We start from the raw sequence: 12,114 nt of genomic DNA on the forward strand, positions 1-12,114 counted from the left end.
GTCGCCCTAAAGTCATCTGAAGTGACTTTTACGATTACCTACTGAAAAACATTACTAATCTATGACATTCCGTGTCTCACCATCCGCCTACCCTTGTCCCACTTTATGCGGGGTCGGTACAGCATGTCAGTCTCCTCCACTTGTCCATGTCTGATGCTAACCGATCTCTTACTTCCTTTTTAGCCATATCCTGCTCAACGCACTCCACTCATCTCTTCTTCAGCCATTCCGTGTCTATCGACGCGATAGTCTATGGTCAACAGAAACGGTCCATTATTCCGGACAAATGGCCGGGCGGATGTCCATTACATTAGGAAAGTGTTAGCGATTAATATATAGAACTTAATGAACTAGAAACTTGATGTTGCCGTGGCGCGGTTTAATAATACGATAATATATGGCGGCGATCTGTTATTAGGAAATTCAGTTTTACACTTAAGTATTACGAGATTAAAGGTCGTCTGTAGATGAAAGATACAAATAGAAAGTAGTAACAGTTTGAGTTAGTTTGGACATTTATTGAGAAGACGACCAACTAACTAAAAAAAACATAAAGATTAATGGTTACAAATTCAAATTTAATTTTTTAAATTCAATTTAGGATGATTGATATAGGTACATCACTTATTGACGTCAAAATTTACTTTAAAATAATTTTACTGCCGACTTCCAAAGCGTAGGTGAAGAAAAAGCGGCGCAACACACTTCAACGCAGCCTTTTGTCTTACAGAAGAGAAAGGGATGGATGCGTTTAATAAGTGCTGGCGTGATGTCGTCAGGAATGATATGCGAGAAGAAATGGAAATCGGAACCTGGGCTCTGACGTGGCTGAGGAAGTAACACGGACAACGGTCAGATGAGACAAAGAGAGATATGTGAACGTCTCGCCTGTAAAGCGTATAAGATTGAGACACTAATAATATCTTGATCTACTAGATATCACCGTCTTGTCAAGTGGGCGAAAAAATCTATATTTATATTTTCACGATAAAATGTATCAGTAAACCTGAAAACCTCGTGACCCATATGCCACAAAATTCACTTTCGCTCTACCTTCAGAATGTTGACCGCATACCCAGGTTACAAAATAATAATATTACAGAAGAATAGCTGGAGATGACCATGTATATATCTATAGTCAAAAATTAATTTCCCATCACTCTGAAAAAATGACGAGAAACAAACAAATGTTCTCATTCATTCGTCTCATTTCGCTTACTTTTTGTTCTCACTGGTTACATTCCCGAAAAAGCGCGACATTTATTCGCATAGTACGTTTTCTCGGTGACTTCCTCAGGTGTTAAGCGTCCGAGCAAAGAATCCGCTTTCCTACTTTATATACTCCACCTCGGTCTTCGGCGTTTTTTGTTTTCATCAGATATTAGCGTACATATCCTCCTTGACAATATGGCTGACAAGACGATAACAATGTGCATCATCATCATCGCCATCATCTGCAACCCTCCGTGACCCACTGCTGAGTAATAGGCCTCCTTCCGTCAACATTCTTTCTCCTGGGCCATCGTTATTGCCAGCAATTGTCTTTACATCGCCGCTCGACCATCTAGCTGCCCGATATCCTACGCTCGCAATTGAAATGTTATTTCCGTACTCTCGCTATTTTGCCCGATGGATCAGCTCATAAATCGTGGGGCAGGTCGGGGCCCGGGTTCAGAAACAGAAAAACAAAAGCGGTCATAAAATATGAGATCCCCTCAGAGACGGCGACGATTGCTGGTTTTAAAAGGCTGTATTTTTAGTTTTAACTACCGCTGGCCGGTTATTGGATTCCGTTTTATGAACACTGAACCGCCCAGGCTTTGCACGGATATAATTAATAGCGATTTTTCAAGGTCTCGCGTTTGGTAGGTCAGTTTCAGTTCGTTTTCAGTGATAATTCAGGTTGGGTACCCAGAATATGATATTTTAAGGCTTGGTTGTTTGAAACATAGCTTTAAGGACAACTCTTTAATGGTCTTGAAACAAATGAAAAACATAGAATGTGCCAGCTGCCACGTAGATTGTAAAAGTCAATCAAGGACTTTTCCTTTTGCCCTTTGGCTATAAATTTATTTTCTTCTCCAGCAACTTGTCACTATTTAATCTCAAACCCATCATAGAGCTACACGTGGCGTTCGAGTTTCGCAACCCTTGGTACTGTCTATCCCGTATGGGAATAATTATATCATATATATGTATATAATATTGTTTTGTTTGTTATCTTAATGCTGTACTGAATCATTGCAAATAAATGAATTATCAACATATGACAGGGACGGCAAGGCAAAAATAAGATGATTTGTCACTTTTTGATTATTTGACATCAGACGGAAAATTAAGTGATAAGGGTTCCTTTTGTGGACAAAATTCTGACAAGGAGTAAACTCATTTTTAAACATGACAAAAGTTTTTGTGCATTAACATAATAATAATGTGCATTTTTTTTTTAAATGGAATTGGGCGGGACATGTTTGCCGCATGCAGTCGGAACGTTGGACCATTTTAGTGGACCTAGGTGTCCAATGTGTATTGGACACCTAGGTGCGAAAAGAGGAAACGTCTCCCACGTTTCCTCCAAGCGTTGGAGTGATAATCTCCGAAGATTTAAGAAGAAATGTTTAGACTTGGAACGGCTTGGAGGGAGGTGGGAAAAACTTTTGCCCAGTAGTGGGATGGAATACCTATTCCATCCTCTAAGCAATATGTTTTTTTTAACCTTAAAAGAAAACATATTGCTTAGTGCATTAGCATAGCAAGGTAGGTATGTATTAAAATTTACTTGAAGCAAGCTATCAAATTTCGTGTACACTTTGCATTCTCCTATGACAACATTCCGAAATTCCATTGTTTTTCGTAATTTTTATACAAAACAAATAGAGACAGCTGCCCGAATTTGAATCCTATGATTATTAATGTAATGTAATTTAGATTGTGCAATTATTTTGAATTCGACAACGGATATGCCATTATGCAATGTCATTTCCACAACGCCTTGGATCACTGATACAAATGTTTGTACAGAAAATTTGAAGTTAAATTTTGAGATGGTACAGTCAGCAGCATATCAAGCTACCCAAATTAGTTGCAAATTCATCCGTATTGTTGCGGCATAAAGTTACGCAGGGTAACTTAATGTGCGGTCGACTGGACACGGGTAGAATATAACCTGAAATTGCACTCTCCCATCTGAACGTTCCTTTGGTATTCATCTTCGTTTTCAGCCTACATTAACCCACTGCTGGGTATAGACCTTCGCGCCACTTCCTACGTCCCTGTCTCATCCATCGCTCTTGGTTGTATTATCTGCTGTGAAATCTTGAGGCCATCCATAAAAAATAAGCCTTAAATTTTGAAGTTTTTGTTGAAACACATTTAGGGAATGCTGATTTTGCCTCGGCAAAAACAAACAAAACACAAAACTTTAAGTTTTTAATGAATACTAGCTTTTTCGCCCGCGTGAATTTCCCGCGGAAACATTTATTTTTCTAAGATGAAAGGTACCCTATGTCCTTCTCTATACTTTAAACTACATGTGTGCAAAATTTCAAGGTGTTTGATTGAGCATATAGTTCATGAAGAGGTAACAAACTTACTTTCGCATTTATAATATTAGTTAGGATTATTTAAGATGTCAGTACATGAATCCTGACTAAACAATAACTAACAAAATATTAAGAAGTGTGTAACTTAAATCTAACATTTTGTGGAATTTATGTCGTGTGATAATATTTCCTCAAGTTGAGATCTTACATATTTACTATCTGTTAATAATGGTATCCTTGTCGTGTATGTAAATAAGTTAGTTCTAAGCATTGACGTGGTGTCTATTCTGAGAATTTGTTGTTTCTATGAAAAATTACGTGTGTGATATTTGTAGTTTATTTAGATATATTTTAAAATGATTCCTCCGTAACTAATACTACTAATATTATACATGTTATATTTGAGCCTAAAATCAACTTAACGTGTTTCTTAGATAACAACTGAACTGCACTTTTCAGGAAAACTTCATTTGCTAGTGTAGTTTTTTTAAGAACTTTTTCAACCTATACGAATTCTAGTATTCAAACAAAGAACATACCCATAAAAGAAAAACATGCGCCTCGATTCTCATATAAATAAAAAATAAATAGTAGACTGAGCGTTGCGAATTCCATACACGCCTGGGTAAGAACATTTCTCTAATCTCTGTATAAAATTCCCAGTTGTGAATCCGCGAGGCTGACTTGATCTTTGAAAATTTTCGTTTTTCGATTCGACTGTGATTTTACAACCGGCCGCCTACTTGACGTCAACTCTCCTTGGGAATGCTGTTGTTGCCTGTCAGCTGCCTACGCTCTGTGTCCCTTAGTCGCCTTGTACAACATCCACGGGAGTATATGGTCTATTCTAGAGTGAAACCACACGCCATATAATTAAGAACATTTTTACCCAATTTGTATTTATTTTACATTTATTTATTTAAATTTTATTACCAAAAATTTAAAAAGGCGGATAACTAGTAAATAGATTGTTTAGGGCGGAAACCATACCCCACATTCACATTCAAATCCATATTAATATTATAAAGAGGTAAGCGTTTGTGAGTTTGTATATTTGAGACAGTAATCTCCGAAACTACTAAACCGAATTCCAAAATTCTTTCACCATTAGAAAGGTACATTATCTAAGATTGCTATAAGCTCTATTTTACCTCAAAATTTCCACGGAAGCGAAGCCCCGGGCAACATCTAGCATTCAATGATTTTGAAAAGTCTTGCTACAGAACGACCTCACCGGCCAATTAATTTTGTTCATCAGTAAATCATTTCTTGCTGCGGCGTCTTTATTATTAGTCTGTGCAGACAGACCCATAGGACCCGGAACCCTAGCAAGATGGCCGCCGTCTGGAGGTCACCGACTGGTTTCCTTTGTCGTTGAGCCCTGACCTACCTTCGCTTGGAATTTTGGTCGATGACCAGGTATAACTTTATGGTTTTGCTAATTAGATTTTTATGTTGGACAAACAGTGATATGGCCCCGAGAATACAGTTGAACTTGTACTAGGAAATGATTATTCAGGACATTGATTGGGTGGAAAATATGAAAAACGTAAATACAAGATTCTTATGGCAAAATAAAAATCAAATCATTCATACAGAAATTAGGCCTTCACAGGCACTTTTTCGTATCATATAATTTCGGGATAAAAGTACCCTATGTGTTGTTCCAGGTGACTGTATCAAATTTCATAGCTATCAGCACAGTAGCTTTTGCGTGAAAGAGTAACAAACATACTTAAACACATACATCCTGACAAACTTTCGCATTTATAATATTACTAGGATATTGCTGCGGACAGAGCCGCGGGTAGCAGCTAGTAAAACATATTTAAATAAACGCAGTATGCTGCTAAGGGCCCCATTATGTTCGTATATCAAGGAATATATTATTCACGTCTCGTTTCGGACATAAAACTTTAAAAATGGCTGCTTCCGCGGGTTTGAAGTCGCCGCGTCGTACTTTGATAAATGGCGTCACCCTCCTCATGAAAATGAGTACTTGTTTTATTTTCACTGGTTGAATGTTAGAAATAGAAGGACTTCAGCAATTTAACATGTTTATTGGCCATTTGTTTACTACGAAGCGTGTATGAATAAAATACAATAAAAAAGTTCACTTTTGCTCCTTCAACGTGTTCCCGATCGGTGATGTGGCGCCGCGAAGCAAACGTTAAAAATTAAGCTTAGTATTGAAGATTCGAGTGTGATTTTACAGCCGGCCGATTGACTGACGTCAATCCAATCCTTTGGATCGCTATTGTTGTCTGTCAGCTGCCAAGGCTGTGTTCCTTAATCGCCTCGTTATACTTCCACGGGAGCAAGTGGTCTTATTTTAAGGCGGAACAACAATTTTAAGATCCATTTACCACATCATAATTTTAAAATAATAAAAAAAATATATATTACTGAGAGGCTGACGGAATTTTATTGATACTATAGCTATTCGAGATTATTGTCTCGATCGATATCCATATCCATTATCGAGATCGACCATCGATAATAAAACTATCGATTTTCCGACAACACTACCTGAAAGGCAGTACCTACCTATTGCGTCATTATTAGACTGAAATGCGTGGGCACCACGTGCCAAAGTCCCGCCCACAGTGCAATTAATAAAACCCTGGCTGTGTGACGTAAAATGAGACGGTTAATCTTTCGCTCCAATTGAATATTATGGGTTATAGCCAAAAACAGAACATTTTTTTTTTCAAAACGTTCTAAGGAAGCTATATTAATAAAATTGATTATTAGTTCCGGAAAATAGACTTTCAGCCTTATTGAATTTTTCATCTTCGAAATGCGAAAGTTTGTCTGTCTGTCACGGTTAAACCGCTGGGTCGATTTTGATGAAATTTGAAGTAGATATGATGATTACCCGAGATAAATAAAACACAGACTACCGCGGGTAATATTGGCTTACTAACTGCTGGTATTGTTTTATTTAACAGTAATCCAATATTTTGGGTTGGTAGATTCGTCATAAAAAAAGTACGGTGATGATCGTGTCAAATTTAAAAATAAAGTAGCAAATTGAACGTGAACCCAAATTTTGGTACAGTGAACAGCACATCCAGTTAACCTGCATGACCCTCTATGGCGCGATAATAGCGGTGAGTTTGCAATGGATTTGCATAGGCTGATGTGCTGTTGACTGTACCAGTCTTTTATATAAAAACTCTTCTTCGCCATCGATAATACGATAATATTATTCATCGCATTGTATAACAATTATTAAACCTTCGCAAATATAAAGTCGCTCCTCGGTAAAATGTAATTCAAATGTTACTTAAGTCGTAATTCTATTTTTAAACGCTGACGACTATTCCCTTTTCAATTTGCGGTGACGCCGATGACGTAATAGTCCTCAAATGAATGAATGAAACGAATGGGTGAGTGTCTTACGCTTACACGTTACCTAGTACTCGAATATTACGAGCTATCGTATCGTATTCACGACATTTGTGTCTTGAATAAGATTTTAATAACATTTTCTTCAATGTATGAATGAAATGGTAATTTAGTTCATGTATTGTTCATTATGGAATGTCAATATTGAACTATATGTAATATAAAATTAAATTTTAACTGTTATGTAACTTCGAATTAACTTTAACTCAAATATACGGTATAACACAGATTATGTGACTTTAGTTTAACATTCAATCCGTCGTGAAACGTAAGCATAAAGCCTAGATTACATGAGGTTAGTAAGCAATAAATGATCTTTAGTAAATCGCACCGTATTAAAAAAATTATATTGATGATAAAAAAATATTTATATTTTTTTTTCATATATATATAGTACGGCGTTTTCCCAAGGAACAAATATCGAATATTTTTTATATAATATATTTATTTAATGAAAGTTTGAACTATTGTTATCTATGCACTTTTATGTTTCACTTTACAAAAAAAACCATTTGGACGGAAATCAATAATATCTTTGAGGGCGGCTTGAAACCCACCGGAGTAGATTTTATTCCCTTGCAAAAGTATATAATGTTCTCCTTGTAATAGTTTAGGAGAAAATAGTGCTATACATTTACATCCTGTGTCCAAAGATATTTTCCCCTACTTTTTTCCACGCAACATGTGCGGTACACGCATACAAGTTGACAGCTTCCGTGCTATTATGTCTATGACTTTTTGACATCTGTTAAGATATAAATCAGGCGTACGCAATTCTCAAACTAAATTTCCTCCCGCGCCGTCAGCGTACGTTGTAAGGTGTATTACTGTCAACGTCAGACTGTCATAACCAACTGTCAATATCTGTATCTCTTTATTCAACATTTTATTTATTTTATTTATTAAACTATTCTTCCAAATGAAAACATACTTATAAACAAATGAGAACTTAATGCTAAAATAATTATCTCCCGGCTAACCATTACTTATATATTATATTTAATTCATTTTTCAAAAGTTTATTCAATAATTGGACTTTCACAGGTAGATAAGATACGTTTTCGCGACAAATATCGTAAATATCATATTGATCTAAATGATACAAATGACTAGCATTTTTGTTATACCATTGCTGGAAAGAATCGCTGAAAGATATCATGACGACAATAAAAGCTTGTTTTAAAAACGACATTTTTATAATAAAACTTATATAACCTTAAAGTGCTTTATCCTATCCCCGTGTAAACTTTGCATTATCCTGTCACGTAGCTTGCAGCTGCACTAGCGAACTCGATAATGACTTGAAATTTCAATTCACATGTTTTTCTTATCGTTGGAAATATTTTAAACATTGCAATTTAAGATATATTCGTGAGGCCCGTAGTAATTCGCATAGTGGCGATAATACGCGGCCTTCGTCTTTATCCATAAAATGCGTGGCACATATTCGGTTGCTGGGCGAGTGAGTGCGTATCGACGCGCGTGGTCTGTACGAGTGTTATTTAATAGTAAGTTTATTGTGTTATAGTGTTGGTATAGCAATTGTTATGATTTTTTTCTTTGACTGATGTCAGTGCTTAATTAACTATTTCCCAATTATTCATGTCACTTACATTTACTAAATGTCGAAAACAAAAATTGTTATAAAATCTGTATGTTTTGTGTCCTATGACGTCACATTATATACGTAGATTTTCATGAATCCAAAACAATAGCAAATTACATAATAAATAAAATTGATCTGACAAAGTTATTAAATAATCGTGTAGGTAAGTTTATTTAAATACCTTTATGTTTTTTTATTATTTACCCTATCAAATTTTACAAAAACTAAATGTGATGTGAGTCTTTGGCAATGTTATCTATGTTAATGTTATATGAAATTCGAACTTGCTTTTTTTAATACTAGCCATTTGTAAAACTTAATGCGCCCCGGGATTCGCTCATGTAAGAAATTCGGGATAAAAAGCACTCTGTGTGCTATCTAAAAATATAATATTTTAACCACGAAATTCTTGTGATCAAATTTATTTTCAACCTTCCGCTGACTTTTACCGCCATTAGAAAACAATATATACGATTCTCTACGGCTATCTGAGCCTGAAACAGATGTTTTCCAGTTAATAACTACAGCTTAGTCCCTAAACATAGGAAACTATAGACACCGTCATAGCTTTTGAGACATGACATATGACCACAGACAATGAAACCTAGGGTCTGTTGTCAGGGGATGTGACAGAGCGCTAATATTGTTTGTACCTCATCATGTGCGTGTACGGTATAACGCCTACGCCTATAATAACGCCGAAAATTGTATTGTCCTCTCATCTCAATCTCATATGGCTGCGCTGACTCGATGTCTTTAGTTTTTTTGTGTTTTTTTCAGATGCGACTTGAATAAAATCTGACAACAGTAATAAATAATAAATATATTAGCACAAATCACACAGATTGAGCTAGCCCCAAAGTAAGTTCGAGACTTGTGTTATGGGATACTAACTCAACGATACTATATTTTATAACATATATAGATAAACATCCAGGACCAGTGTTTTTATGTCTCCTAAAATCGCAGATATTTGTCAAGTTTTAGGTGCGTCTGTGCTCGTTTTAGTGTTCGTGGAATACGATCCAATCCTTGTACAGTATGGGCCGTTGAGTGGTTTCCATTTATAAATATATCGAAGTATAACATCAGCACTGCAGTTGAGAATATGGTTACGACCTCATCTTGGAGCGCATGTCAGCAATTTGAAATAAATTTGTCGTTCACATCCTGAAAACGTCGGCACGTCGCGACGAGGAAATAAGGAAATTGCTGAACTTGAAATTTTTATGTACTTTGATGTTTATTTGCTAACTAGATTTGGCCCCCGGTTTCGCTTACGTAAATTTCTCTGCGAAAGCGGAACAAACATGGCTTTCATACAAACTTTCACCCCCCAATGATTTTCATACTTTCACCCCCGATAATTGGGTTCTTTTTTGAAAAATGTAGCCTATATCTGAATAAGGGTCTTGATTTATCAATTCACGTAAACTACTTCGACGTAAAAGTAAATTTGTACAGATAACTATAGGTACTTATTTCCATAGTGTCATATATTTTCATACTACGGAATTTGTATGTCTTCACCTCATTTTGGTTGTTTATTGGAAGCACAATTTATAATACTTTTTCTTTTCAGTTTCCTGCGGAGAATTCTTGCGTATATCAGTGAATTTTCACTATCTTACTATATATTTCAATTATTACTATATATTTCAATAGCAAACTCGTCGCTATTACCGCCCCATGGAGGTTCATGCACGGTAATTTGATGCACGGTAACTGTACAAATGTACAGTTACCGTGCATGAACCTATTAATTTGAGTAGGTTTATGTGCTGTTGACTGTACAAGCAAAGCCAAGTTTAACGTTCAGCTTGGAGACTAATTTCCTATGCAACTAAGGCATTGTGAGGCAAATTCAAGTCAGGGGTCTCCGTGATGTAACCATTAGATACAATCCGGACCTACCTCAATGAAGTGAAGTCGACAAGGACACTGCAGGTTGCATAATAGGCACATTGTCATGTATGAACTGTATGATCTGTATGCGCGTAACATATGCGCGAGCTATTTAGCTACTCGCATATAAAATTCATATATACGTCTAGAATTAGCAAATTTTGTACCTATTTAACCTATTTAGAAGTGGTGGTGTATGGTTAAGACGCCCTACCTGTGAACCGAATGGTCCCAGGTTAGAGTCCTACTCGTGCCACACGACTTTGTATACCAATCTGAGTCATGTAGTAGTATTCATCGACCACCACTTGCTTCCGGCGAAGGAAAACATCGTGAGGAAACCTGCACTCTGGTTTATTATCAACCTGTGTGTGTAATGGAGAAGGCAAACCACTTTATTAATAGTGCCAGGAAAGTAGTTGTATGTGTTTCATTCCACGTAATGACTACGATCCTCGGCCATGAGGAATACGTCTATGAAGTAGAGTAACTGTTTAGCGTTTGACTTTGCGGCTTCGCGCTGGACAAATTGTCGACGTTCCTACGGCTACAGACGATCAAGGTCTCGCAAGATCAGACAGATCGAGGTCTCGCAAGTGAGAAGAGAATTTACGTCTCTCTCCGTGATCTGTCTGTATTATGTCTGTAATTGTGTTCCGAGGAATTGTTCGATATGATGTCGCCGACGACGGGGTTTCATGCTTACACCTCACCGCTTTAAAATGAAGCTCCTTCCACTTACTCCAAGTTTGTGGCTCCTCGCCATGGCTTCTTTTAGAGACTACAACATGAAGTTAGCAACGATACATGTGGTGGTACACCTGGTTTTGCAGGCGTTTATAGGCTGCTATGGCCGATCTCATAAGGTGGACTGCATTAATTGTGTCCATTATCGCCAAAATTACCTTTTTTTTTCAACTTGACATAGTCATCGTCATCCTATAATTTTTTAGAACATTTGAACGCGTATTCTCCTTGTCTACATTTAACCAACATTTAAATAGCGCCAACGGTAATCAAATTTGAACATCTATTATTTTTATCACGTGCCCGTTGAAAAGTAATTAAAATAAAATTCGCACAGAAACGGATCTAAGAGGGGAATAAACGTGTCCTAGATATGATTTACGTAGCGACATCACGTGATACTGGCGCTTACGAGTGCGCATCCAAATTCTTGATAACAGCAAGGTCACATTGAACTTGTGAATGGAGATGGGCCCGGACGAGCTGATAATGATAACCCTCGACCCGATCTCGGTTTCGTAACGGACCTCGGTGAGATAATATTTGACTTTCGATGTACTCTGAGGCTGCTGTAGTCAGCTTCTAAAATATACGTATCAATATTTTGGCGCGGTGGTTGTGGTTAAAATTGGGACCGTCCCACTGTGATCGAATGGTCCCAAGTTGGAATCCTAGTCGCACCACATGAAATCAAATCATTTATTCAGTAGTGGGCAGCATGTCTGTTTGCTTGCTTATAAAATACTTCAAAGTAAGCATTTAGCGACTATGTAGATATTATAATGTAGGACGTATGTACATCATTATATTATCATAAATACATTATTTCCCAGCTTATAAATATTCATACGAGACATACAAATCATTACAAAGGCTATTCTAGTAAATAAGTCAAATTGACAA

At 36.8% G+C, this 12,114-nt stretch overlaps 1 protein-coding gene across 1 annotated transcript in view; it reads left to right on the forward strand.

The window, feature by feature from the left end:
- Positions 1 to 12,114, forward strand: part of LOC128673267 (uncharacterized protein) — a 177,375-nt gene that overhangs the window by 58,775 nt on the left and 106,486 nt on the right. The window lies entirely within an intron of this gene.

The sequence above is a fragment of the Plodia interpunctella genome, chromosome 10 (genome assembly GCF_027563975.2).
Source record: "Plodia interpunctella isolate USDA-ARS_2022_Savannah chromosome 10, ilPloInte3.2, whole genome shotgun sequence".
NCBI classification, from domain to species: Eukaryota; Metazoa; Arthropoda; class Insecta; order Lepidoptera; family Pyralidae; genus Plodia; species Plodia interpunctella.